We start from the raw sequence: 27,098 nt of genomic DNA on the forward strand, positions 1-27,098 counted from the left end.
TCGCCCATGTCCCCATCGCCCCATCTTTCCTCAAAGTCCTTGCCTCAGTGTCTTTCCTCCTACCCCAGCTCTTATAATGTGGCAGCACACTGCCAGAAGGTTATTAATAATATCCTTGTATCTATTTCTGCATTTCCATTACAAATGATCCATCCATAAATAATGCAGCCAAGAGATCCAACATAGGAACAAAGTCATGAAACTGTTATATCTTTTCAGATCCATGAGATGTTTAAAATATAATATCACACTGGGACTTTATGGCAATTATACAATGAGTAAAATATGTTTTTGTTTAAGTTTTCCACCATTTGTTGAAATAAAGGAAATTGAAAGAGACAGAAGCCTATCATTATAATAAGGTTTGTTATCAGCCAGGGTGATTTTTTTTTTCAAACGGAAAAGTCTATTTGGCGTAACAAATATAGAGGTGATGCCCGACACGTCAGTCCGTTCTTTCAATCTTTCAATCCCATTTCTCTACAGAACCAAAGCTGCTTTTCCTGTCCATTCACACTGACCCCTTCAATGTTCTTCCCTTTGGGCAAAGGTAGTTCTTCTTAACTTCCTATCATATTCCCCATTTATCTCTTCAAATGATGATTATTGAAGTTTATGGCGTTGTCCTTTGTAGATATTGGGTGTGAATGTTGAAGTGATTGTGCCTGATTATTCTTTCAGGATTTTTATTTATTTTTTTGGCCTATTTGAGTGTTCTGCTGGCATCGTTTTCGAAAGATAAATTGCTCTTTTTCCTATAACAGCAAAGAGAATCCCAGTGTCCTGGCCAACACCTATTCCTCAACCAGCATTACTAAAAAAATCCCAATAACCCCTCCTAACCTTTTTGGACACTAAGGGCAATTTATCATGGCCAATCCACCTAACCTGCATGTCTTTGGGGACTGTGGGAGGAAACCGGAGCACCCGGAGGAAGCGCACGCAGACACGGGGAGAACGTACAGACTCCGCACAGATAGTGACCCAAGCCGGGAATCGAACCCAGGTCCCTGGTGTACACTGGACGGTATGAATGATGAACTACAGAACATCTAGTTCTTGACTAGTCAAAATAATTTATTATAAAGCAAATGCGTGGTAAAGATAACTAGAATAAATGTATTACAAACAATTAACACTAACTAATTAATCTAGAGCGACTGCAAAATACATCTATCCACCAACACAACTTACTCCCAACTCCCCCCAGACACAGAGTCACATGGTAGGTTTACACTGCCACCTGCTGGTCGGAGGTCATGTACATTATTATATACAAGGTTGCTTATGCATATCATCACATCCCCTGTCCTTTGGAAATGGGCATTCATGACTTCATTTTTTACAACGCAATATGATATGTATAAATATTCTAACATTTAGCTATTTACAGTACATCACAAATTCAGTCTCTCAGTTTTCCATCTTAGCCTTGTTGATCTTCTGAGTGGCTGCTGATTTCGTGAAGTTACTTCATCGTCCTTTGCAGTTGTGGGTGCTGCTTCTTGTTCTTCTTGTAATAGTTTGTCTTTGTTGTCGGTGCTCTGTATGCTGAACGGTAGCTTCTTCAGCTGTCTCAGAACTGCTTACCACATCTTCTTGAGGTTGCATTACAAAAGGTTGCTGAACTTTCAGCCCAGCTCTTCGATTTGGATTTGTTTATTGTCACGTACAGTGAAAAGTATTTTTCTGCGTGCAGCTCAAACAGATCATTTTAGTACATGAAAAGAAAATGCGTAATAGGGCAACACAAGGTACACAATGGAAATACACAGACACCGGCATCGGGTGAAGCATTACAGGAGTGTAGTATTCGAGTCGGGTCATCGGGTCCACTCCACGCACCTCGGATGTCTTCAAACCTGCAAGAGAAGATAAAAGAGAAAGATTAGTGATAGCATTAGAATTAAGTTTTACGAGATTAGTACGGTTATAGGAGTTGTAAGAAGAGGATCTGTGTGAGAGAGCTCGCAGAGACGGCACGCTCCAGCGCCATCTTCTGTCTCTCCTTAAGACTATGCCGTCATCCGTGATGATTAGATACAAATTTGGACCTGCCTGACGCATACTTAGACCATACTTTGGAATCGTCCGTTCTGACTGTGTCATCTGGCTGCAATGGTTGGCGTCTTCTCGCAGGTTTGTCAACAAATCTCCTTTGCCTCCTTTTTTGAAAGATCGGTTTCCTCTCTAAACTTGGAGTAACGGAGTCTTTCGGCAGTTTGAACTGAAGCTTCCTACACTGTTGTTATGGCCTGCTTACCACTGGCTGGGGACTAATGGCAATCCCGTCCTCGTCGGCGGTTTTGTGAGGGCCACGAAGAATCCAGCACGAGTTGTAGAATAGAAAGAAATAACATTTATTTACAATAACATATATATACAACAGCAGCAACTCCCTTGCTTCTCACTCCTCCCTGGCTGGTTCCATACTGGCCAGCTCTAATTACGCAGGGACTCTGCTAATGATTTCTCCGCCCCCTCATTGGGGAAGCTCATACTCCCTAAGGATTGTGGGATTGCCATTAGTCCCTAGCCAGTGGTAAACAAGCAGGTTATAACAACTGTGTGCAGTTTTTTACCGTTGCTTCAATATCTTGGTTGATGCCCTGTCAATCTATTGTGCCTTCGGCTTTTTTCTTGCGCTTTTTTCTTCCCAAGTGCCCTTCATGGATTTTCTTCAGGAACATTGACCTTAATGATTGGGGAATTACAATACTTTGTTGTCGAAGCAAAAACTCATTTGCATCACTTATCTCTGCCCTTACATTATATAAACTTGAGCAGGAAACTTTAGGCCATCACTTGTGGAGATATGTTATCATCTTTTTGCAAGACTGTGGTCGGGTTACTCCCTTTAGAGGACTAAGTCCCCACACCCACTGGAAAACGGGGGAGAATCGCTCCGGGCTTTTTCCTCGAAAGTCCGGGATGATTCTCCATTATCCAGGGGGCTAGCAGAGCCCCGGCATGCGTCCCGCAGCTCTGGCTGCCCGTGGGGCCCTGCTGTCCAGACTGCGCGGCCCCGCATGCGCGCGACGGCACACCTCAGCGCGGGGGCTGCCGACATGGCGGACCCACACAGCGGGCTCGCGAGGAGTAAGGTAGGTCCCCCCCAGATCACGATGGCCCGCCGATTGGTGGCTCCCGATCGCGGACCTGGCCACCGCTGAGGCCCCCCCGGAGTCAGATACCCCCCGCCCCCCACCAGGACCGGCACAGCGGTTGCGGGTCCGAGCTCCCGGTGGGTGGTACCAGATGTAAACCACGCCAGCAGGATTTCAGCCGGTCGACCGCGGAGAATCACCGCGGGGGCCTCTTTCAGCGGCCCCCGACCGGCGCCGCGTCGACCACACGCACGCGACTGGTGGGTCCACGGAAGTGCCGTTGTGCTGGATTTCCGGCATGAATGGCTATTCTCCGCTCCCGCGCTGGGCGCGATTCCGGTGCGGAGGGTCAGAGAATCCCGCCCAGTGTCTTTGGTTGTTCCTTCCTTTATGATTCTTGACTTATCATCAGATATCGGCAGAGACTCAGTGACATGGTTCACATGGACTTGAACATCTTCATCCAACTGGTGTGTCTCTTCTATGCCTGCGGCCCAAGATAGTGTATCAGCGACAATGAGATACTTACCCCATGTGTAAATCAGCTCAAATACCGTTGGCACTTCATGATCGTTTGCTGAATCCTCGAGGACATCTCGTTAAGATTTTTCTTAATTATAGCGACCAGTGGTCAGTTTCCACCACAAACGTTGGTAGACCATATACATAATCATGGAATTTAGTAAGACCATTGATTGAATTAAGGCATTCCTTTTCAATTTGCACATACCTGTGTTCCGTATCTGACATTGATCTGGATGCATATGCTACTGAAAGCCAGGTTTCTTCCAGATCTTGGTGTAGTAGGACCTCTCCCAAACCATCCTTTGATGTGTCTGTCGAAATTTTCGTACTTTTCGCTGGGCTTGAAAAACATCAGGACTAGTGTTGTTGTCAATGATACTTGCAATGCTTGCCAGTCCTGTTCATGTCTAGTAAACCATTGGAATATTGCATCTTTCTTGATAGTTTCTCTGAGGTGTGCAGTTTTACCTGCTGGATTGGGAATGAATTTTCCAACAAAATTTATCATCCCTAACATTCTCAGTATACCTTTTGTATCATTGGGATGTGGCATCTGCAAGATTGCCTTTATTTAACGTGATCAGGCTGAGTGCCTTGTGCAGAGAGCTTATCTCCAATGAAGGCGATAGTGTCCACACCAATTTGACATTTAGTCTTGTTCAACTTTAAGCCATTCTTTTTAATGCTCTTCAGGACCCGGAGAAACCTTTTGTCATGTTCTTCCCGTGTCGTTCCCCAGATGATTATGTCATCCACATAAACTCTGACTCCAAGAATGCTTTTACTCTGTGCTCCATGGCACGATGGAGAATTTCTGAAGCAGAAATTATGCCAAATGGCATCCTTAAAAAGCAATATCTTCCAAAGGTGTGTTGAACGTATACAGCTTTGTACTTTCTTTGTCTAATTTAATCTGCCAGAAGCCTTGTGACACGCCTAACTTGCTGAAACATGCTATTCCTGCCATCTCGCATGTTACTTCCTTCCTTTTCGGTATCGGATAATGCTCTCTTTTACTGTTGAGGTTCATAACTTTGGGGTCCATACAGATTCGTACGTCGCCATTTCTCTTCTTGACACAAACCAGAGAGTTCACCCAGTCTGTAGGCTCTTCTATGCGTTTAATTATGCCTAAAGCTGTCATCCTCTCTAGCTCAGCCTTCAATTTGTCTTTCAATGGAGCTGGTACACGTCTCGGTGCGTGAATTAATGGCTTCGCTTTCTCCTTTAGTTGGATTTTATACGTGTACGGTAAAGTTCCAAAGCCTTGAAAAATCTCAGGAAATCCCTTCAGTATGGAATCTGCTGATACATGTTGTCTGGTTACAGTGCTGTCTGCACTGTAAACCCGCTTAATTAGCTGAAGGTCCTCACACGCTTCTACTCCGAGTAGAGATTCGCGTTCCGCCTCTACAATGAAAAATTTGACAGTGTGAACTCTGCTTTTCACATTGACATCGAGCTTGCATGTTTCTAGCATCATAATTTCATTTCCGTTGTAGTCTCCTGACAGTACTGCTTTGTTTAATTCTTGCGGTTTAATTATCAGTTCTTTTAAATCTGACAAACTGATAAGGTTGGTCCTCACACCTGTGTCGAGTTTGAAGTTTATTACTGTGTCATTAATCATTAACGGAACTTCCCATTTGTCTTTTGGAGTATTAGCATTTAATTCTCACTGTTGCTGCAAATTGTCATGAAAGCGTTGTCATTTTGCATGACTTGGACTATCCTTGTCCTCACGAGAAATCATGTCAATGAAGAACGTGTCTTCGAGGCACACTTCATCAACTTTGTTGATGGCTGTTGTTTGTTCCGCTTTTCTCCTGGAAAAACATTGTGTCGCAAAATGATTTTTGCTGTTACAGTTGGAGCATGTCTTTCCAAACGCTGGACATTGTCGTAGCAAATGTTGTTTGCCGCATCGCTGGCATGAAATGGAGGATCGGGTTGGCCGCTCAAAATGGTTGCCTGCGCTGGGATCACAGTTTTTATTCGAGTGCATCACCACACTAATGGCGTTGGCTGTCTCTTCTATCTTTGCGGCAAAATGTGTGGGATTCAATGTCCCAGTCTGCTTTGCTGCAAGCTCGCTCGCGTGACATATTTTGATAGCATCATCAAGTTGAAGCTCATTTTCTCTCAAAGGCCTCTCGCGTACCTTGTCGTAAGAAATCCTGAACACGATCTGATCGCGGATCTTCGATGCCTGGAGAGTACTAAAATTACATGACTGTGCCTTCAACCGCAAGTCGGTTGGTAAACTATCAAATGATTCGCCTGCTTTCTGGGTGCACGTGCAAAATATGTAGCGCTCGAATGTTTCATTTTCTTTCGGAGAGAAATCCCGATCAAATTGCTTGAGAACTTCGTCGAAGTTCTTGCTATCCACCTCGCTACTGAAGACAAAAAGTTAAACATTTCAATTGCTTCAGGACCTGTTACAGTGAGCAGCAACGCGATATGCCTCTCGTCGGGCTGTGCGTGCAGACCAACAGCTGCAACATAGAGTTTGAACTGCTGCTTAAACACCCGCCAATTCCCATCTACGTTACTGCTGACCCAAAGCTGTGGCCTTGAGACCATGCATCCTGGGCTTCAAATTCTTACTGTGCGTTGAATACTAGTTCCCAGTAGCTTATGAGGTTAGCAGAAAAAAAATTGTTTTCTTATTGTACCTTCTTCTTACTTGGAGTTATCTTTAATTGTTTGGATCATTGCAGAATCTTCTTGTCCTTAGTTGATTATCACTCCTGGTACCATGCATGTTCTGTACACTGGCTGGTATGAATGATGCACTACCGAATATCTAGTTCTTGACTAGTTAAAATAATTTATTATAAAACAAATGGGTGGTAAAGATAACTGGAATAAATATATTACAAACTACTAGCACTAACTAATTAATCTAGAGCTAATGCAAAATACGTCTATCCACTAACACGACCTACTCCCAACTCCCCCAGGCACAGATTCACATGTTGGGTTTACACTGCCACCTGCTGGTCGGAGGTCATGTACATCATTATACGTGGGCAGCACGGTAGCACAGTGGTTAGCACAGTTGCTTCACAGCTCCAGGGTCCCAGGTTCGATTCCCCGCTGGGTCACTGTTTGTGCGGAGTCTGCACATTCTCACCGTTTCTGCGTGGGTTTCCTCCGGGCGCTCCGGTTTCCTCCCACAGTCCAAACATGTGCAGGTTGGGTGGATTGGCCATGATAAATTGCCCTTAGTGTCCAAAATTGCCCTTAGTGTTGGGTGGGGTTACTGGGTTATGGGATAGGGTGGAGGTGTGGGCTTGGGTAAGGTGCTCTTTCAAGAAGCCGGTGCAGACTCGATGGGCCGAATGGCCTCCTTCTGCACTGTAAATTCTATGAAACAGTGCTAACCACTGTGCTACTGTTTAAGAGCTGTGTTCCCTCCCAGTTGGGGATGCTTTGGGACAGGTAGAAGATCCAGAAGGGAAGAGTGGAACTAAATGATAGTATCACAATAAAACAGTTGTGAATTATCTTCTGCTGCCTAATTCAGTAAATTAAAGTTCACATGTTTAACAGTGTTGGGGGCTTGGAGTGGGAAGGGCATGGCATCCAGGTTGTGATGAGGATAGGGATGCTGGGATGCTGGAGAAAATAGGGGCTGAAAGGGCTCCTCAGGACTTTGTAGCCATCTCAGGGTTTTGGCTGGAAAGGTCCTCACAGGACTTCAAGTTGATAAAACCATAAGACATAGGAGCAGAATTAGGCCACTCGGCCCATCGTGTCTGCTCCGCCATTCAATCATGGCTGATATTTTTCTCATCCCCATTCACCTGCCTTCTCCCCATAACCCCTGATCCCTTAATTAATCAAGAACCTATCTATCTCTGTCTTAAAGACACTCAGTGATTTGACCTCCACAGCCTTCTGCGGCAAAGAGTTCCACAGATTCACCACCCTCTGGCTGAAGAAATTCCTCCTCATCTCTGTTTTAAAGGACCGTCCCTTTAGTCTGAGATGGTGTCCTCTGGTTCTAGTTTTTCCTACAAGTGGAAACATCCTCTCCATGTCCACTCTATCCAGGCCTCGCAGTATCCTGTAAGTTTCAATAAGATCCCCCTCATCCTTCTAAACTCCAACAAGCCCAGACCCAGAGACCTCAACCGTTCCTCATACGACAAGCTCTTCATTCCAGGTATCATTCTTGTGAACCTCCTCTGGACACCTTTCCAAGGCCAGCACATCCTTCCTTAGATACGGGGCCCAAAACTGCTCACAGTACTCCAAATGGGGTCTGACCAGAGCCTTATACAGTCTCAGAAACACATCCCTGGTCTTGTATTCTAGCCCTCTCGACATGAATGCTAACATTGCATTTGCCTTCTTAACTGTCGACTGAACCTGCACGTTAACCTTAAGAGAATCTTGAACAAGGACTCCCAAGTCAACCTGCAACATTTTAATTACCCCCTGATGCACGATCAATGACCACCAAAGCGAGGTTGTAGTCCAACTGAAGGCTTTAATAAACTAGATGTTTCCCCCAGCAGCTCAGGTACAGAATGAAGTCTGCTAGGGCGGCACGGGCTCTTATACCCTGCCTTGCAGGGCGGAGCTACCATACAGCTTGACCAATAGGAAACATACAATATCTACCAATGGTGTTCCAGCATTACCAGGTACCGTAATACCTCTGCACAGACAACCACACCCCCATTAAGATTGTCCTTTATAATGCACAGAAGGGAGGGGCAGCTGAGCTTATGAGTTCAGCCAAGTCCCACAGAATGGTGAGTATAACACTGGACACGGAGATGAACATTCAATAAAGAGCAAACAAAAGAACACAACATTGTTTCTTCCACAATAAAGGAAATCCCCAGCAACCCTCAATGTGTGTTAATGATGAGGCGTACCAGGTGCATTTAGCTCTGCGACTGAGCTGGCCTCAATATATAATAATGATTCACACACGGATAAGGTGAAGCCAAGGTCATGTGAAACATATGCAAGAGAAATTTATCTTTGAAAACCGCCCGTGGCACCTTTGTGCTCCCAGTAAGTCTTATGTTAATGGCAATGGAGTTGGGCAGGAAAGTTTTGGCCGTGACGCACAGCCTCCCTGTTTGACCAGGGGCCTCTTTTCTAGCCCACTCATGGCTGCAGCATCGTCAGCTGACAGCAGACTTCACCACTGAAATGCTACACCCACCATTGAATCGCATGTGTTTTCCATGCACACCACGTGGCATTAACATTTTTTATTGTAATTGTGTGGGCAATGAGAAAAAGAGAGTGTAAGTGGTGCACAGTTCTGGTTACCTCAACGTAGATCCCTCAACATTTGTACCAAAGCAAGCTATTGTGGATCTCAACTAAGAAAGCATCTATTAAATGCTCAGAAGTCTGCCAGAAGAAAACTATTTGAAGCTGGGTCAACTCAGCAAGAAGCCTTGGTGTTGTGACAGTGGTAAATCTTCACTGGGGCTATGTGTCTGTAAGAGTTGCTGGGATATAAGGAGTAGTGTGAGTTTGAACAAGTTTCTGGTATCTGTGTTGAAATATTTCCAACCTTTTGGTCTCGTATAATATAGTTTCTTGCTTCATAAATGTTTTCTTCTTTTGTTAAAAGTTCATCAGCAGACTCTTGTGAATCAGTGCAGTAACTGCCCTCCACAGTTTAAAAATCAAATAAAAGTTATGGGGCTGGATTCTCCGATTTTGAGGCTATGTCCGCAGGAAGTGTCTAGTTGTGCGATGAAAAAGTCGGTGGCGCCCCCGCACCGATGCTCCCCCTGGTGGGAGGCTAGCAGTCGCCCCCCATAAAACTCCCGACGTTCCCGACATAAACGGCCGGAGAATTGCCGGGTCGCGCCATACAACATGGCGCCAGTCGTGCGCGGACCCGGCCTGCCAGGTAGTGCCCCCCCTGTAACCTCCCTGGCCACCCTCGGACCACCCCCCACCAGCAGCCCTGGCCAGCGGAACGGCTCCCCCCCCCCCCCCCCCCCCCCTCCCCTGACTGTGACGGTGCTGGACGCAGTCCGCAGACGCCACGCGAGGTTGACAAAAAACTCAGAGCACACGTGACCCCTGCCGTCGGGATGTCGGCCCATCGGGAGCGGAGCATCGGGGGAGGGCCTTCAGGTGACGTCCTGAGGCCATCCCGACGGCGTGCGGCGTACTCCCTGATGACGCTGTTTTGGAGAGGGTGGAGCATCCGAAAACAGACGTTGCCCACCCCCCCCCCCGATTTTGGCATCAAAAAGGATTTTCCGCCCGATCGCCGATTATGATTTCGGATTCGGGGAACGGATAACCCCGCCCACGATCTATCAAGCCAGATTCCACTCTGCGATCTGGATTGTCCACTATTAAGATCAGCTGGGACCTTGCTATTTTCAAGCTTTGTGCAGTCAGTGCTCGGAGAGTGTCCTGAGAAGTACTGAAGAGAAGGAAAATGTTGGGCAACTGGCAATGGTTTCTTCACTGATTTGACACAGTGGAAACTGCAAATTGTGGTACCTGGCCGTTATAAATATTTATACTTGTACTTGAAGAGGAAGTAGAATAGAGTAGAGTGTTGAAAAGTTCCAGTCTTTCCCTGGGTCAACTCCTTCGCCATTCTACAGCAGGATATAACTGCATTTTAAAATCGGAAACTGCAGCACAATAATTGGTTTTTTTCATCCACTTTTGAAAAGGATTCATACTTAAAGCATTATCTTGGGACAATAGCATATTTTCTGCTCTGCATTTACTGATAGCTTTGAGGGCTCCCAGGTCAGGCGCAGTGAGGATCACAATCAATATGCAACTCTTTCTTCATCGATGCAGCAATGAATCTCGGTCCCATCTGCACATGAGGACTGCCAACTGCACCAGCGTGGTTTATATATTCCCGAAACTCTTATTCTGATCTCTCCCAATGAGATTTCTAACTTAGCGGCAACTGTGCTGATTTGGTAGGCCAGCTTGGCGTTGTGTATTCACATCTGCTGGGAAATTGATTCAAATTGGCCCAATTCAGTTTCATTTAGGACTTTTTATCGGCTATCAGAGAGAGAAGGCTTTGATCTATCTTGGCTAGGTTCAAACCCAGGACGTAGAGATGAAAGAGCAATGTTCTTGCCAGCGACACCTCTTTCATGATGTTCCCAACATAACTTCTGCCATCTCAGCGTTCGGCAAAATTGTTTCCCAGTTGCTTAGAGGAAATAAAGAGTCAAATTTCTGGCTTTTATTCTATAGTTTCATTACAGTTCCATAGAGGACCTCATTGTCTCCCATGATTTGGAAAACACCCCTTTCAGGAAGCGGCCCTTGCAGACTTCTGTAACCCTAGGATAATCAATCACCATATTTAGAGAATGCTAATCATGAAAATGTTTTACAGAACTGCACTCACTGGATTGGCAGATCTCAGTGATCAGGGGCTGGATTCTCCGATCCTGCAGCTATGTCCACAGGATCCGTCTGGTCTTACGACCAGAAAGTCGGCACCATCCCTGCACCGATCATCCGTCCGATGGGGGGGCTAGCAGCCACGCAGCGTAAAGCCCCCGGCTTTACCTGCAGATACGGCCGGAGAATGGCCGGGTCATTCTCCGGCCATGTTGCGCACATGCTGACCCGGCCTGCCAAATATTGCCCCCTGTAACTGGCCTCACCACCCTTGGACCACCCCCACCAGTCCCTCCAGCCCCCAAAGCCCCCCCCCGCCAGTGGAACGGCTCCCCGCCGCTGGACCACCATGCGAGGTCCCGGCACGGTGTGAGCACCCGTGTCCCACGCCGTCGGAGGCTCGGCCCATCGGGGGCGGAGCATCAGGGGAGGGCCTCAGGTGACGTCCTGAGGCCATCTATACGGCGTGCGGCTTACTCCCCGAGTACGCCGTTTTTGAGGAGGCGGGGCATCACAAAGACAGCGCCGCCCCCCGATAACGGCGTAAACGGGGATTCTCCAGCCGATCGCCGAACAGGATTTCGCCGTCGCCGATTGGAGAATCCTGCCCCAGGTTTTCTGGACAGTACAGATTTCACTTGTAGTATTTGCTAAACTTTTGTGCATTATATTTCTATCTTATTTTCAACTATTAGAATGCATTGTTGTGAAAAGTTCAGAATGGACCAATTGCCCTTCACTCTCCTCCTGACCCCCCAAAGCCTGTCCACCATCTACAAGGCACAAGTCAGGAGTGTGATGGAATACTCTCCACTTGCCTGGATGAGTGCAGCTCCAACAACACTCAAGAAGCTCAACACCATCCAGGACAAAGCAGCCCCGCTTGATTGGCACTCCATCCACAAACATTCACTCCCTCCACCACCGATGCACAGTGGCAGCCGTGTGTACCATCTACAAGATGCACTGCAGCAACTCACCAAGGTTCCATCAACAGCACCTTCCAAACCCACGCTCTCTACCATCTAGAAGGACAAGAGCAGCAGATACCTGGGAACCCCACCACCTGGAGGTTCCCCTCCCAGTCACTCACCATCCTGACTTGCAAATATATCGGCCGTTCCTTCACTGTCGCTGGGTCACAATCCTGGAACTCCCTCCCTAACAGCACAGTGGGTGTACCTACACCACAGGGACTGCATCGGTTCGAGCAGGCAGCTCATCACCACCTTCTCAAGGACAATGTGCAATTAATGCTAGCCTCACCAATGATGTTCATAAAGCATGAGCTAACAAACAAATATTAGAATTTCATTTGAAACCATTGATGCGGTAACTTTATAGGTATAATTTTCTGGCCCTGCCCACTGCTGCAGATGGGCCTGAAGAAACCTGGCTAGGACGGCTTCCTGGCAGGTCTGGAGGGCTTCCTGACAGGGGATTATTTTATGGTACATCTGTGGGGGGGTCTTTATTTAGGGGGTCTCTGTGGGGGGGGGTTCGGGTCACCCCTGTACTGGGGGGGCAGAAAATCCGGGGGGAGAGGGGTGACATTTTCATAAATGTTAAGAACTGTAAGGTTAATGCAATGTCTGAATAAACCACTTGAGGGAGCTAGATGTACAACTCTTTCAGGCAGCGATGCTAAGCCTTGTGGGCGAGAGGTTGAGGAGAAAGCTAGAGTACAGACTGAAGGAAAGATAGTGTGAGTGAGAGCAGATCATAGTTAATATGATAGTGTAGAGATTAGTAGTAGATGAGTGTAGATTATATGTTTATTATAATAATAATGATAATCGCTTATTGTCACAAGTAGGCTTCAATGAAGTTATTGTGAAAAGCCCCTAGTCACCACATTCTGCCGCCTGTTCGGGGAGGCCGGTACGGGAATTGAACCCGTGCTGATGCCTTGTTCTGCATTATGAGCCAGCTGTTTAGCCCATTGTGCTAAACCAGCCCCAATATATAGGAGTAAGTGTCGAATCCAAATAAGTAGTGTTAATAAATGTATAGCTTTGTTCAATTTCAAGCTATTTGTGGTCTTTGTGAACACTACGCCAACCATCCCAAATTTAGCGACACAAAGAACACCACGGGGGGTGGGTGGGGGGGGGTGGGTGGGGGGGGGGGGGTTAAATTGTGATGCAGGGGGGGTAGCCAGCCACGGAACCTCCTCATTGGGCCGCTTGCTCAAAATGGTGGCCCCATAGCGGGAATCCCTTGGGAATTCCTCACAACCCTTGCCATGCATAAATTTGCATGGCCAAGCATTGGAAATCGCTTCCTGATTTGTGCTCTGGAGCGCAAGCCAGACGCAATTCAGCTCCGGCGGGAGAGCAGTCTCCCAAACGGAGAATTTCACAATCAGACTATGGGAAAACTGCAGCCAGAAAAGTTAATTTGCACTGCTTTGCTACAAAATCTGTTGAAGTGATTTTAAATCCAATAACGTCAGTCTACCAGCTTCTTGGATACAATTCAAACCAAACAAACAGAAGGCACTTGACTGAGCCAGAAAAGCAAGGGTGGTGGTGGTATTGTCACTGAATTAGTAAGCCAGAGAACCAGGAAAATGCTTTGGGGACCTGGGTTTGAATCCCAGATGGCAGATGGTGATATTCGAGTTCAATATGGAATGAAAAGTTAATGATGATCATCAATTGTTCACTAATGCCCTTAAGGGAAGGAAATCTGTACTCAGATCTGGAGGGCTTCCTGACAGGGGATTCTTTTATGGTGCATCTGTGGGGGGGTCACTTTATTTAGGGGGTCTCTGTGGGGGGGGGGGGGGGGGGGTCGGGTCACCCCTGTACAGGGGGGGCAGAAAATCCGGGGGGGGGGGAGGGGTGACATTTTCATAAATGTTAAGAACTGCAAGGGTTAATGCAATGTCTAAATCAACCACTCGAGGGAGCTAGATGTACAACTCTATAAGGCATCGATGCTAAGCCTTGTGGGCGAGAGGTTGAGGAGAAAGCTAGAGTACAGACTGACGGAAAGATAGTGTGAGTGAGAGCAGATCATAGTTATTATGATAGTGTAGAGATTATTAGTAGATGAGTGTAGATTATATGTTTATTATAATAATAATAATAATCGCTTATTGTCACAAGTAGGATTCAATGAAGTTATTGTCACCGCATTCTGCCGCCTGTACGGGAATTGAACCCGTGCTGATGCCTTGATCTGAATTACGAGCCAGCTGTTTAGCCCATTGTGCTAAACAGCAATGTGGACTCTTACCTACGAGCAAAGCACTCAATTCAAGGGCAATAAATGCTAGCCAGTGATGTCCTCATCCCATGAATGAATTTTTAAAAAAGCTAATTCCCATAAGTTATGATTTCAAGAGTGCTAAATATTTGGACCGTTCTTCTAATACTTGGAATATTGCGCACAATTCTGGTCGCCACACTACCAGAAGGATGTGAAGGTGTTGGAGAGGGTGTAGAGGAGGTTTACCAGGATGTTGCCTGGTCTGGAGGGTGTTGGCTGTGCGGATGGGCTGAATAGACTTGGACTATTTTCAACATCGTAGCACAGTGGTTAGCACAGTTGCTTCACAGCTCCAGGGTTCCAGGTTCGATTCCCGGCTTGGGACACTGTCTGTGTAGTCTACACGTTCTCCCCATGTCTGTGAGGGTTTCCTCTGGGTGCTCCGGTTTCCTCCTACAGTCCAAAGATGTGCCATGCTAAATTGCCCTTAGTATCCAAAAAGGTTAGGTGGGGTTACTGGGTTACAGGGATAGGGTTGAAGCATGGGCTTAAGTAGGATGCTCTTTCCACGAGCCGGTGCAGACTCGATGGGCTTAATGGCCTCCTTCTGCACTGTAAATTCTATAATTCTATGATTCTATGATTAGAATGACGGAGGTTGAGGGGTGACCTGATAGAGGTTTACAAGATTATGAGGGGCATGGATAGAGTGGATGGGCAGGCACTCTTTCCCAGGGTGGAGGGGTCAGTCACCAGGGGGCATAGGTTCAAGGTCCGTGGGACAAAGTTTAGAGGAGATGTGCGAGGCAGGTTATTTACACAGAGGGTGGTGAGTTCCTGGAACGCGTTGCCAGGGGAGGTTGTGGAAGCAGATACATTAACGGCGTTCAAAAGGCATCTTGACAAACACATGGACAGGATGGGTATAGAGCGATACGGCACTAGAAAGTGCTGAGGGTTTTGTTAAAGGTTGGTATCATGACCGGTACAGGCTTGGAGGGCCGAAGGGCCTGTTCCTGTGCTGTATTGTTCTTTGTTCTTAATACCCACATATGAACTGCATTATATTTCCAATTAAAGTGCCCCATCTTGGGAAAATGACCATTGATAAGTAATAGCAAGTTTTGTTTGCAGGTGCAAGTTCCACTTTTGTGGGGAATCACACATCTCATTAACGAATGATGGAGCAGGAATGTTAGAAGCTCAACCTCTCAGCTGAGGTCCAGGATGCATCACTTGCAGAACACAAATGGGAACAAATTGAAATTCCTATGTTCCTATGGAATGACTTGAAGTGGATCAGTAGCACAGTGGTTAGCACCGTTGCTTCACAGCACCAGGGACCCAGGTTCGATTCCCAGCTTGGGTCACTGTCTGTGGGGAGTCTGCATGTTCTCCCCGTGTCTGCGTGGGTTTCCTCCGGGTGCTCCGGTTTCCTCCCACAAGTCCCGAAAGACGTGCTGTTAGGTGAATTGGACGTTCTGAATTCTCCCTCTGTGTACCCGAACAGGCGCCGGAATGTGGCGACTAGGGGATTCTCACAGTAACTTCATTGCAGTGTTAATGTAAGCCTACTTGTGACACTAATAAAGATTATTATTATTAATAAAGAAAGGACTTGCATTTGTATAGGGGCTGGTTTAGCACAGTGGGCTAAACAGCTGGCTTCTGATGCAGAACAAGGCCAGCAGCGCGGATTCAATTCCCGTACCGGCCCCCTCAAACAGACGCCGGAATGTGGCGACGAGGGGCTTTTCACAGTAACTTCATTGAAGCCTTCTTGTGACAATAAGCGATTATTATTATTATTATTATAGCACCTCATCGTTTCGGCAAGAAGCATCCCAGAACACTTCATGCAAATTGTTTCCACATCACAAGAACGGCATCCAATCTTTACACAGCAAACACCCACAAGTAGCAATGAGATGAAATGAAATGAAAATCGCTTCTTGTCACAAGTCGGCTTCAAATGAAGTTACTGTGAAAAGCCCCTAGTCGCCACATCCCGGCGCCTGTTCGGGGAGGCTGTTACAGGAATGAATGACGGGTTAATCTGTTTTGGATGGCATGAGGTGAGGGATGAATGTTAGGTCACCGTACTTGTTTTGCAATAGTCCTATGGGATTATCCATCAACACGGGCCAGTTTAATATCTGATCAGAAAGATGATAATGTGCCCCTTTTAAAAGCAAATTATCAAACACAACGCTGACTATCTCCCCTGACTCCCTTTATAAATATTGTTCTTTAAGCAGTGTTCAGTGGTGACATCATTAAGAGACACTGAATTGGAGGAGACTCTGAACTGACAGTGCAAAATAGCTGAATTAATTTTAGTGGAGCTACAGTCCATTAACCCAGGGTGTTTTAGTGAACTTGTCAGTTTAATTGTGTCATAAATTCAGCCCCCTCATGTTGCTGGTTTCGGTAATTTCTGCAAGTCAGTTCCAAACGATCTTATTATCAAACACAAATATTCCCATCAGAAAGACAGCATATACAAAAGGTACAACTTAAAATAGAGCTTCTTTTCAGAAGTGAGCGATGCTCCCTGCTTGAATAGAAGTGCTCATCTTTCCTGCAAAATCTTGACTTCACTCTTTGTCTCGAAGGGATGGGGGTCTTCGTTGTGATGAGCACACTTCACCGATTTAAACGGCCTCCTGTTTTGCAGGCTCACGAAATCCTGATTGCATTTGATATTTAACTGGCTCCATGGGGATTCTGTTTGAGCAGAATCAAAAAGATAAGAAGGACGATGGTCACATTCTCCTCCTTGTTACAAAAACCCAAGGTCCCCAGGCAGGCAGGGACTTTATTGCACCGAACAAGAGAACCATGATGAAAATGTAAGCAAATTGAATGAAATATAGAAGCTGGCCTTCCTGACTGTGCACATCCAACTCACGGTCTGACGAACGAGTGAGGTAATCGGAAATAGGAGAATAGAACATAGAACATACAGTGCAGAAGGAGGCCATTCGGCCCATCGAGTATGCACCGACCCACTTGGGCTAAATCGCTGGCTTTGAAAGCAGACCCAGGCAGGCCAGCAGCACGGTTCAATTCCCGTAACAGCCTCCCCGAACAGGCGCCGGAATGTGGCGACTAGGGGCTTTTCACAGTAACTTCATTGAAGCCTACTTGTGACAATTAGCGATTTTCATTTCATTTCATTTCACTTAAGCCCTCACTTCCCCCCTATCCCCGTAACCCAATAACCCCTCCTAACCTTTTTGGACACTAAGGGCAATTTATCATGGCCAATCCACCTAACCTGCATGTCTTTGGGGACTGTGGGAGGAAACCGGAGCACCCAGAGGAAACCCACGCACACACGGGGAGAACGTGCAGACTCCGCAGAGACAGTGACCCAAGCTGGGAATTGAACCTGGGACCCTGGAGCTGTGAAGTCACAGTTCTATCCACTTGTGCGACCATGCTGCCCTAATGACCATTCGTTTATCAGATGTTGACAACAAGGGTCGGTTTGTCAATTTTCTTGGAATTGTCCCCCTCGAGGTACCAAGTCTTCCTCTGGGCCAGTTAATAGCTCAACAAAATGACCACTTTTCAGTTATAAACCTGAGCTTTGTTTCCAATCTGTATGAATTTAATCCCGGAGTTTATGCATTTATTTGTCTGTTCTTCAGCCAAAGAGTGCTAAGTATTAGGAATAAGCTACCAAGCAAAGGTAATAAAGGCAAAATATTGGGGTTATTTAAAATACTATTAGATACCATGCTGTTTCCAAAGGGATCAGTCTCAATATCTGAACCGAATCACAACAATTTCAGTACAGGAGGAAGCTAGTTTGCCTACATTGCCTGTGCTAGTGCTGACTCTTCAACAGGAGCAATCAAATCCCATTTCCCTTTCTGTACGAGCTTTTGTATTTTTCCTTTTCAGATATTTATCCAATTGCCTCTTAAATGATGTTACAGTCCTTGGTCTCAATAGCCACTTGTGGCAAAGCTTTCGGCGTTTGAATAACCCTCTATGTGAAAAATCTCCCTTTATTCTTATTGTGACATTACGCAGTCTCTGCCCCCTGTGCAGGGGATGAGAAGCTCCTTCTTATGCCTGACTTTTCTACTGTTCTTGACACGACACTATTTCTTTGTAAAGCGTGTTTTAAAGTGATGTGAACACACAGTTAACTTTGCTTTTAGACGTTCTCTGTGGGTATAAATTTGGCTGCGAGCAACAAATCATTTTCATTTAAAGGCTACATATATTTTTTGAAGCGCTGGGATCTTTGATTGTACTAACTAATATATTAAAATAACTTTTGCATAAATGTCATTGAATCAAATTCCAATGATTTTTTGGAATGAATGAAGAAGCTGTTTGTTTGCAAATTGAGGCCAGTGTTCAGTTACCATCTCAGGGAGGTACAGGATGTCCCTCCTCTCTTGTATGAGTTGTGTATCGCTTTCATCCTTTATACAAACACAGCTCAGTTGTTCTGGAGTGTGTACTATGCAGGTTATTCTACAGCCAGGCTTGATTCAGTGCGTGTGGCACTTCTGACAGGAGGGAGGTAGAGAGCTTAGTGGCGCGGGGGTGTAGCGACAACAATCTCTCCCTCAATGTCAGCAAAACTAAGGAGCTGGTCATTGACTTCAGGAAGCACTGTGTCGTACACACCCCTGTCTGCATCAACGGGGCCGAGGTGGAGATGGTTGACAGCTTCAAATTCCGAGGCACACACATCACCAACAATCTGTCCTGGTCCACCCACGTCGACGCTACCACCAAGAAAGCACAACGGCGCCTATACTTCCTCAGGAAACTAAGGAAATTCGGCATGTCCACATTGACTCTTACCAACTTTTACAGATGCACCACAGAAAGCATCCTATCGGGCTGCATCACAGCCTGGTATGGCAACTGCTCGGCCCAGGACCGCAAGAAACTTCAGAGAGTCGTGAACACCGCCCAGTCCATCACACGAACCCGCCTCCCATCCATTGACTCCATCTACACCTCCCGCTGCCTGGGGAAAGCGGGCAGCATAATCAAAGACCCCTCCCACCCGGCTTACTCACTCTTCCAACTTCTTCCATCGGGCAGGAGATACAGAAGTCTGAGAACATGCACGAACAGATTCAAAAACAGCTTCTTCCCCGCTTCCAACTCCAGAATTACCCTTTTATGGACTGAACTGATCTCTCTACGCATCTTCTCTACTGTCTAGCACTATACTCCATATGCTTCACCCGATGTCTGTGTCAGTGTATTTATCGTATGTCCTATGCTTTTTCATGTATGGAGTGATCTGTCTGGACTGTACGCAGAACAATGCTTTTCACTGTATCTCGGTCCATGTGACAATAAATCGAAATCAAAATTTAAAGTCTTACTCAGAAGGTTGTGGGTTTAAGCCTCACCCCAGGGACTTGGGCACATGATCTTGACTGACACTTCCTGTACAATATTGAGTGCTGCACTGTTGGATGAACGTTAACCCTGCTCTTGTGCCGAATGCAAAAAATCCAACGGCACTCTTTGAAAAAGAGTTCCCCTGGTGTCTGGTCAATACATGTCCCTCAATCAACATCACTGAAAACAGATTCAGACAGAAACCTTACTTCTTCCATCATCGTGTCATCCACCTCTTCCTCAAGGAACAGTAGTATTGGAATTCCCAGAATAAAACCCATGATTTCAGTGTCCAGATGCTCTCTTTTAAGTTTCACCAAAGTCCCTGGAAATGCTCAGGTTTCCCCCGGCCCCAATTTATTCCAATGGCTGCACTCCCAGAAGGTGGATTAGGATCACAGCTAGGCCACAGGAGGGACTCTGGGCTGAGGCTAGGCAGAAGCCATTTTCACCAGGCCACCTCCACACTACTCAGCAATCGAGTGGGCTTTCTTCAGGAAAATCCAGGTGTCATGCGTTTGATCAAAAGCAGCTTGATTCCTTCCCTCAAGCCTACAGTTTGACTAAAAATCTCCAACTTATGTGTCAAAATCATTGGTTTGCTTTATGTTTTTAACTGCAACTGGTTTTAAAGTTCTGCATTTCCACAAAACCAGTTACGCACTCCTGGCCTAAATGTTCAAGGATGGTAGTGTGGCCACAGGCAAATCATCCAGGGCCTGGATACATCAGGTCCCAGATGTGGGAGAAATTTGCCCATGCTGGAAATGTCTTTATCTGCAGTCTCTCCAATGCCCTGTGAGCCAGCACAAACCCAATCATTGGGGCAACAGAAATGGGGCCTATCTTTTATTTTAAATTTAGAGTATCCAATTCTGTATTTTCCAATTAAGGGGCAATTTGGCGTGGCCAGTCCACCTACACTGCACATCTTTGGGTTGTGGGGGTGAAACCCACGCAGACACGGGGAGAATGTGCAAACTCCACATGGACTGTGACCCAGAGCCGGGATCGAACCTGGGACCTCGGCGCCATGAGGCAGCAATGCTAACCATTGCAAAATGGGGCCTAGCTGCGTATCCAGGTCTAGGTCCTGCCCTAGATTCCCACTTGGGAAGCTGGTTAAGTTATAGGGAACGACTTAACCGAAACAAATCCATGTCCGGTTTTGGGCATGTTCAGCAGGGTGTTTCTTGGCGAGATCCAGATCGCAACATCTCGCGAGACTCCGTTAAATCTGGCGAGACTTTTTGAGCGTCACGAATCTCGTGAGATGCCTCTCGCGAGATTCAACGCCCTCGTCCTGACACCAGGTCGGGCGTAGCCAGGCTGTTAAATCGCGTCCATAGAACCATTACAATACAGAAGGAAATTGTTTGGCCAACTGGGTAGAGAGAGATTTGGGCATATTGACGCGGACAATTCAGCAGTGTTTATAGGCAAGCCAATACCCTTTTTCCTGCTTCCTCCCATAGGTTCCCGAGAGACACCCATAGTGGTAGATACTCACTGCTATCAAAAGAATGTTGCAACTTGCCCCCACACGACCCTGGATACCCCAGCTCAGTGGGCTAAACAGCTAGCTTGTAATGCAGCGCGGGTTCAATTCCCGTACCAGCCTCCCCGAACAGGCGCCGGAATGTGGCGACTAGGGGCGACATTGAACTTCATTGAAGCCTACTTGTGACAATAAGCGATTATTATTATTATTATGCCATGAGTTGTGATCACTAGCTCCGCAGAAGTCTGAGAATTTGTCTTGAATCCTCTCACATTGTGATAAGAGGGAAGCAACAAGGCCACGCTGGGAGGAATGAAAATATGGGTGTTCAAGGGGGTAGCTGGCCGGTTTCCAGGCCTAGGGAGGACTTGCAAAACTGGAAACTGAACAAAAGGCAAGATGCGAGCTAACTCGGCAACATATTTGGCTCAATCCTATGGAGACATGGCCAACAGTGGGGAATGGAGACAGGCTGAGGGAGGTGAAGAAAACCATTGTTTTTCCTCATTTTCAAATCCTTTTAAAGCCTTTCTTACTTCAGTCACGGGATGTGGGCGTCGCTTTGCGGAGCCAACATTTATTGCCCATCCCTAATTGCTCTTGAACTGAGTGGCTTGCTAGGCCTTCTTCAATGCAACGAGATAGCTTGCTCGGCCATTTCAGAGGGCATTTAAGAGGCGCCCACATTTCTATGGGTCTGGAGTCACATGCAGGCCAGACCAGGTACGGATGACAGATTTCCTCCCCTAAAATGAACCAGATTGGGTTTTACGACATATTTAAGCTTTGAATTCCAGGGGCGAAATTCTCTGGAAACGGCGCGATGTCCGCCGACTGGCGCCCAAAACGGCGCAAATCAGTCGGGCATCGCGCCGCCCCAAAGGTTTGGGGGCCTAGCCCCAACCTTAAGGGGCTAGGTCGGCGCCGGACGAATTTCCGCCCCGCCAGCTGGCGGAAAAGGCCTTTGGTGCCCCGCCAGCTGGCGTGGCAAAGACGTCTCCGGGCGGCGCATGCGCGGGAGCGTCAGTGGACGGTGACAGCATTCCCGCGCATGCACAGTGGAGGGAGTCTCTTCCGCCTCCACCATGGTGGAGACCGTGGCGGAGGCGGAAGGAAAAGAGTGCCCCCACGGCACAGGCCCGCCCGCGGATCGGTGGGCCCCGATCGCGGGCCAGGCCACCGTGGGGGCACCCCCCAGGATCCCGGAGCCCGCCCGCACCGCCTTGTCCCGCTGGTAAGGTAGGTGGTTTAATTTACGCCGGCGGGACAGGCATTTTTGCGGCGGGACTTCGGCCCATCCGGGCCGGAGAATCGAGCGGGGGGGCCCGCCAACCGCACAGTGCGATTCCCGCCCCCGCCGAATATCCGGTGCCGGAGACTTCGGCAACCGGCGGGGGCGGGATTCACGCCAGCCCCCGGCGATTCTCCAACCCGGCGGGGGGTCGGAGAATCTCGCCCCAGATTTCTATTTATTCATTCATGCATATTCCACCATCTGCCAGAGTGAGCTTTGAACCTGACTCTCCAGAGTATTACCCTGGGAAAGATTACCGCCTTTCCATCCCCATCTCCATAACCTCCTCTATCCCTACAACCCTCCAAAATAGTTGCATTCCTTTGATTCTGGCCTCTTGCAAATCTCTGATTCTAATCACCCCGCCATTGATAACCATGCTTTCAGTGTCTGAGGCACTAAGCACTTCAATTCCCTCCCTAAACAGCTCTGTCTCTCTCTCTCTCCTTCTTTAAGGTGACTTTTGTCACCCACCTCTTTTACTAAACCCTCGGTGGTCACCTGCTCTAATACCTCCTTAAGTGACTCAAAGTCAAACTTTGTTTCGAACTGAGATGAGGAGGAAATACTTCTCGGAGAGAGCTGGCAAATCCGTGGAACTCGCTGCCCCATAGTGCGGTGGAATCGGAATCATTAAATGGTTTCAAGATATGTTTCTGATTTTCAAAATGGGTTAAAGGGATATGGGAACAGGTGGGGAGGTGGATTTGAGACCAGGAAGAGATCAGCCTTAAGACCATAAGACCATAAGACATAAGTAAGGCCACTCGGCCCATCGAGTCCACTCCACCATTCAATCATGGCTGATTTCAACTCCATTTACCCGCTCTCTCTCCATAGCCCTTAATTCCTCGAGAAATCTGATCTGATTGAATGGTGGAGCAGACTGAATTGCCTATTTCTGTTCCTAATTCCTATGTTTCTATGTAATCGATCCTGTGAAGGCGCCACAGGATGTTTTCCTATGTTCAAGGTGCTACATTAATGCACAATGCTGTTGGACACACCATGATGCATTTTGCCGGATTTCCATCGCCTTGCGCAGCACCCTTTGAAAAACAAATCAAAGAATTGCGATGTCCCTTGATTCTGTCTGTTTGCTACATGCTACTAATAATTGGGTTTGATCTGTGTGTCCTGATGACACTGGAAAAGCTGGCCGAGAGGAATTACTGAATCCAGCAGTGTGAGGAAGCAGAATTACCACTCATCCTGTGACCTATAGACTCTGATGATGTGTTTACAAGAATCTCAGCAGGATTCAAAAGCTGTATATTATGGATAAAAGCAAAGAAAACCTGCATGACTTGATGTCTGGACACTTCCTTAACAACGTTCGTTTGTTACATTTATAGTCATCTTGTTTCATGAAAACGAAATCAATGAGTGGGCCTTTATGGCAACTACACTAAGAGTAATTTACTGCATGGTACTAATTAAGCAAGGATGTTGTGTAACTCGAAGCTTATTAGAGTAATTCCTGTTAGGAATAACATTTTGACACAAATTTCTCCAAGTTGCTACGGGTAACCAATACACTTCGTTTCAACAACGCTTGTGTCAGGTTGCTTTCCTTGCTTGTAACATTGCATACCCTCCTGCTGCTTGGGAGCGTGGGGGCTCGAGACAGTAATGACCTTCTCAAGGGCTGCTTTCCATAAACAGTTCTACTGGGGACTAGCAGGTGGAACTACACAAACAAAACTGCAATGTTCTTGGCCCTCCTGAGTCACTCAAGACAGATCACCTTACCATCAGCCTGACAATCAATGAATGTCCCAGCTGGAATGAAGTGATAGCGAGTCAGATGGAGAATGGGAGGTTGAGTTACAGTAGCCCTAAGCTCTGAATTTGAAACGTACGGTTGGAAGTCAAGTACTCGGGTTAGGTAACCAGACAATCCACAGATCGATGTGATTCGATAAAGATTCAGAATACTGGTACTGGTGAGAAGGTCAGGACACTGATGTCTCCAGATGGAGAATTGACACAATTATAACATGATACCTACATTTCCTTCTGACATTTGCACCAAATATTCCTCAATCTTCCATAAAGTGGTCTATAATCAGCAAAATGCATCCAAAGGACTGGATATACTTCAAAGGCTCAGACACAGATTTGTACATTACTCAAGCACGCACACAGTACTCTTTATTCCTGAATTTCACACACACGGTGCTGTAACTCCTGAATTTCACACACACGATGCTGGAACTCCTGAATTTCACACACGGTGCTGTTACTCCTGAATTTCACGCACACAGTGCTGTTACTCCTGAATTTCACACACACGGTGCTGTTACTCCTGAATTTCACACACACGGTGCTGTTACTCCTGTATTTCACACACAGGGTGCTATTACTCCTGAATTTCACACACAGGGTGCTGTTACTCCTGAATTTCACACACACGGTGCTGTTACTCCTGAATTTCACACACACGGTGCTGTTACTTCTGAATTTCACACACACGGTGCTGTTACTCCTGAATTTCACACACACACGCTGCTGTTACTCTTGAGTTTCACACACACGGTGCTGTTACTCCTGAATTTCACACATGGTGCTGTTACTCCTGAATTTCACACACACGGTTCTGTTACTGCTGAATTTCACACACGGTGCTGTTACTCCTAAATTTCGCACACACGGTGCAGTTACTCCTGAATTTCACACACAAGGTGCTGTTACTCCTGAATTTGACACACACGGTGCTGTTACTCCTGCATTTGACACACACAGTGCTGTTACTCCTGAATTTCGCACACACGGTGCTGTTACTCCTGAATTTCACACACACGGTGCTGTTACTCCTGAATTTCACACACACGGTGCTGTTACTCCTGAATTTCACACACACGGTGCTGTTACACCATGAATTTCACACACACGGTGCAGTTACTCCTGAATTTCACACACAAGGTGCTGTTACTCCTGAATTTCACACACACGGTGCTGTTACTCCTGAATTTCACACACACGGTGCTGTTACACCATGAATTTCACACACACGGTGCTGTTACTCCTGAGTTTCACACACACGGTGCTGTCACTCCTGAATTTCACACACACGGTGCTGTTACTCCTGAATTTCACACGGTGCTGTTACTCCTGAATTTCACACACACGGTGCTGTTACTCCTGAATTTCACACACACACGGTGCTGTTACTCCTGAATTTGACACACACGGTGCTTTTACTCCTGACATTCACACACACACGGTGCTGTTACTCCTGAATTTCACACACGGTGCTGTTACTCATGAATTTCACACACACGGTGCTGTTACTCCTGAATTTCACACACACACGGTGCTGTTACTCCTGAATTTCACACACACGCTGCTTTTACGCCTGACTTTCACACACATACGGTGCTGTTACTCCTGAATTTAACACACACGGTCCTGTTACTCCTGAATTTCACACACACGGTGCTGTTACTCCTGAATTTCACACACACGGTGCTGTTACTCCTGAATTTCACACACACGGTGCTGTTACTCCTGAACTTCACACACACACGGTCCTGTTACTCCTGAATTTCACACACACGGTGCTGTTACTCCTGAGTTTCACACAGGGTGCTGTTACACGTGAATTTCACACACACGGTGCTGTTACTCCTGAGTTTCACACAGGGTGCTGTTACACGTGAATTTCACACACACGGTGCTGTTACTCCAGAATTTCACACACAAAGTGCTGTTACTCCTGAATTTCACACACACGGTGCTGTTACTCCTGAATTTCACACACACGGTGATTTTACTCCTGAATTTCACACACACGGTGCTGTTATTCCTGAATTTCACACAGGCGGTGCTGTTACTCCTGAATTTCACACGCACGGTGTTATTCCTCCTGAATTTCACACACACGGTGCTGTTGGTCCTGAATTTCACACACACGGTGTTATTCCTCCTGAATTTCACACATACGGTGCTGTTTCGCCTGAATTTCACACAGGCGGTGCTGTTACTCGTGAATTTCACACGCGGTGCTGTTTCACCTCAATTTCACACACACGGTGTTATTCCTCCTGAATTTCACACACATGGTGCTGTTACTCCTGAATTTCACACACACGGTGCTGTTACTCCTGAATTTCACACACACGGTGCTGTTACTCCTGAATTTCACACACACGGTGCTGTTACTCATGAATTTCAAACACACAGTGCTGTTACTCCTGAATTTCACACACGCTGTGCTGTTACTCCTGAATTTCACACACGGTGCTGTTACTCCTGAATTTCACACACATGGTGCTGTTACTCCTGAATTTCACACACACAGTGCTGTTACTCCTGAATTTCACACACACGGTGCAGTTACTCCTGAATTTCACACACACGGTGCTGTTACTCTTGAGGTTCACACACACGGTGCTGTTACTGCTGAATTTCACACACGGTGCAGTTACTCCTGAATTTCACACACACACGCTGCTGTTACTCTTGAGTTTCACACACACGGTGCTGTTACTCCTGAATTTCACACATGGTGCTGTTACTCCTGAATTTCACACACACGGTTCTGTTACTCCTGAATTTCACACACAGTGCTGTTCCTCCTAAATTTCGCACACACGGTGCAGTTACTCCTGAATTTCACACACACGGTGCTGTTACTCCTGAATTTCACACACACGGTGCTGTTACTCCTGAATTTCACACA

This window comes from Scyliorhinus torazame, chromosome X, assembly GCF_047496885.1.
Source record: "Scyliorhinus torazame isolate Kashiwa2021f chromosome X, sScyTor2.1, whole genome shotgun sequence".
Taxonomy (NCBI): domain Eukaryota; kingdom Metazoa; phylum Chordata; class Chondrichthyes; order Carcharhiniformes; family Scyliorhinidae; genus Scyliorhinus; species Scyliorhinus torazame.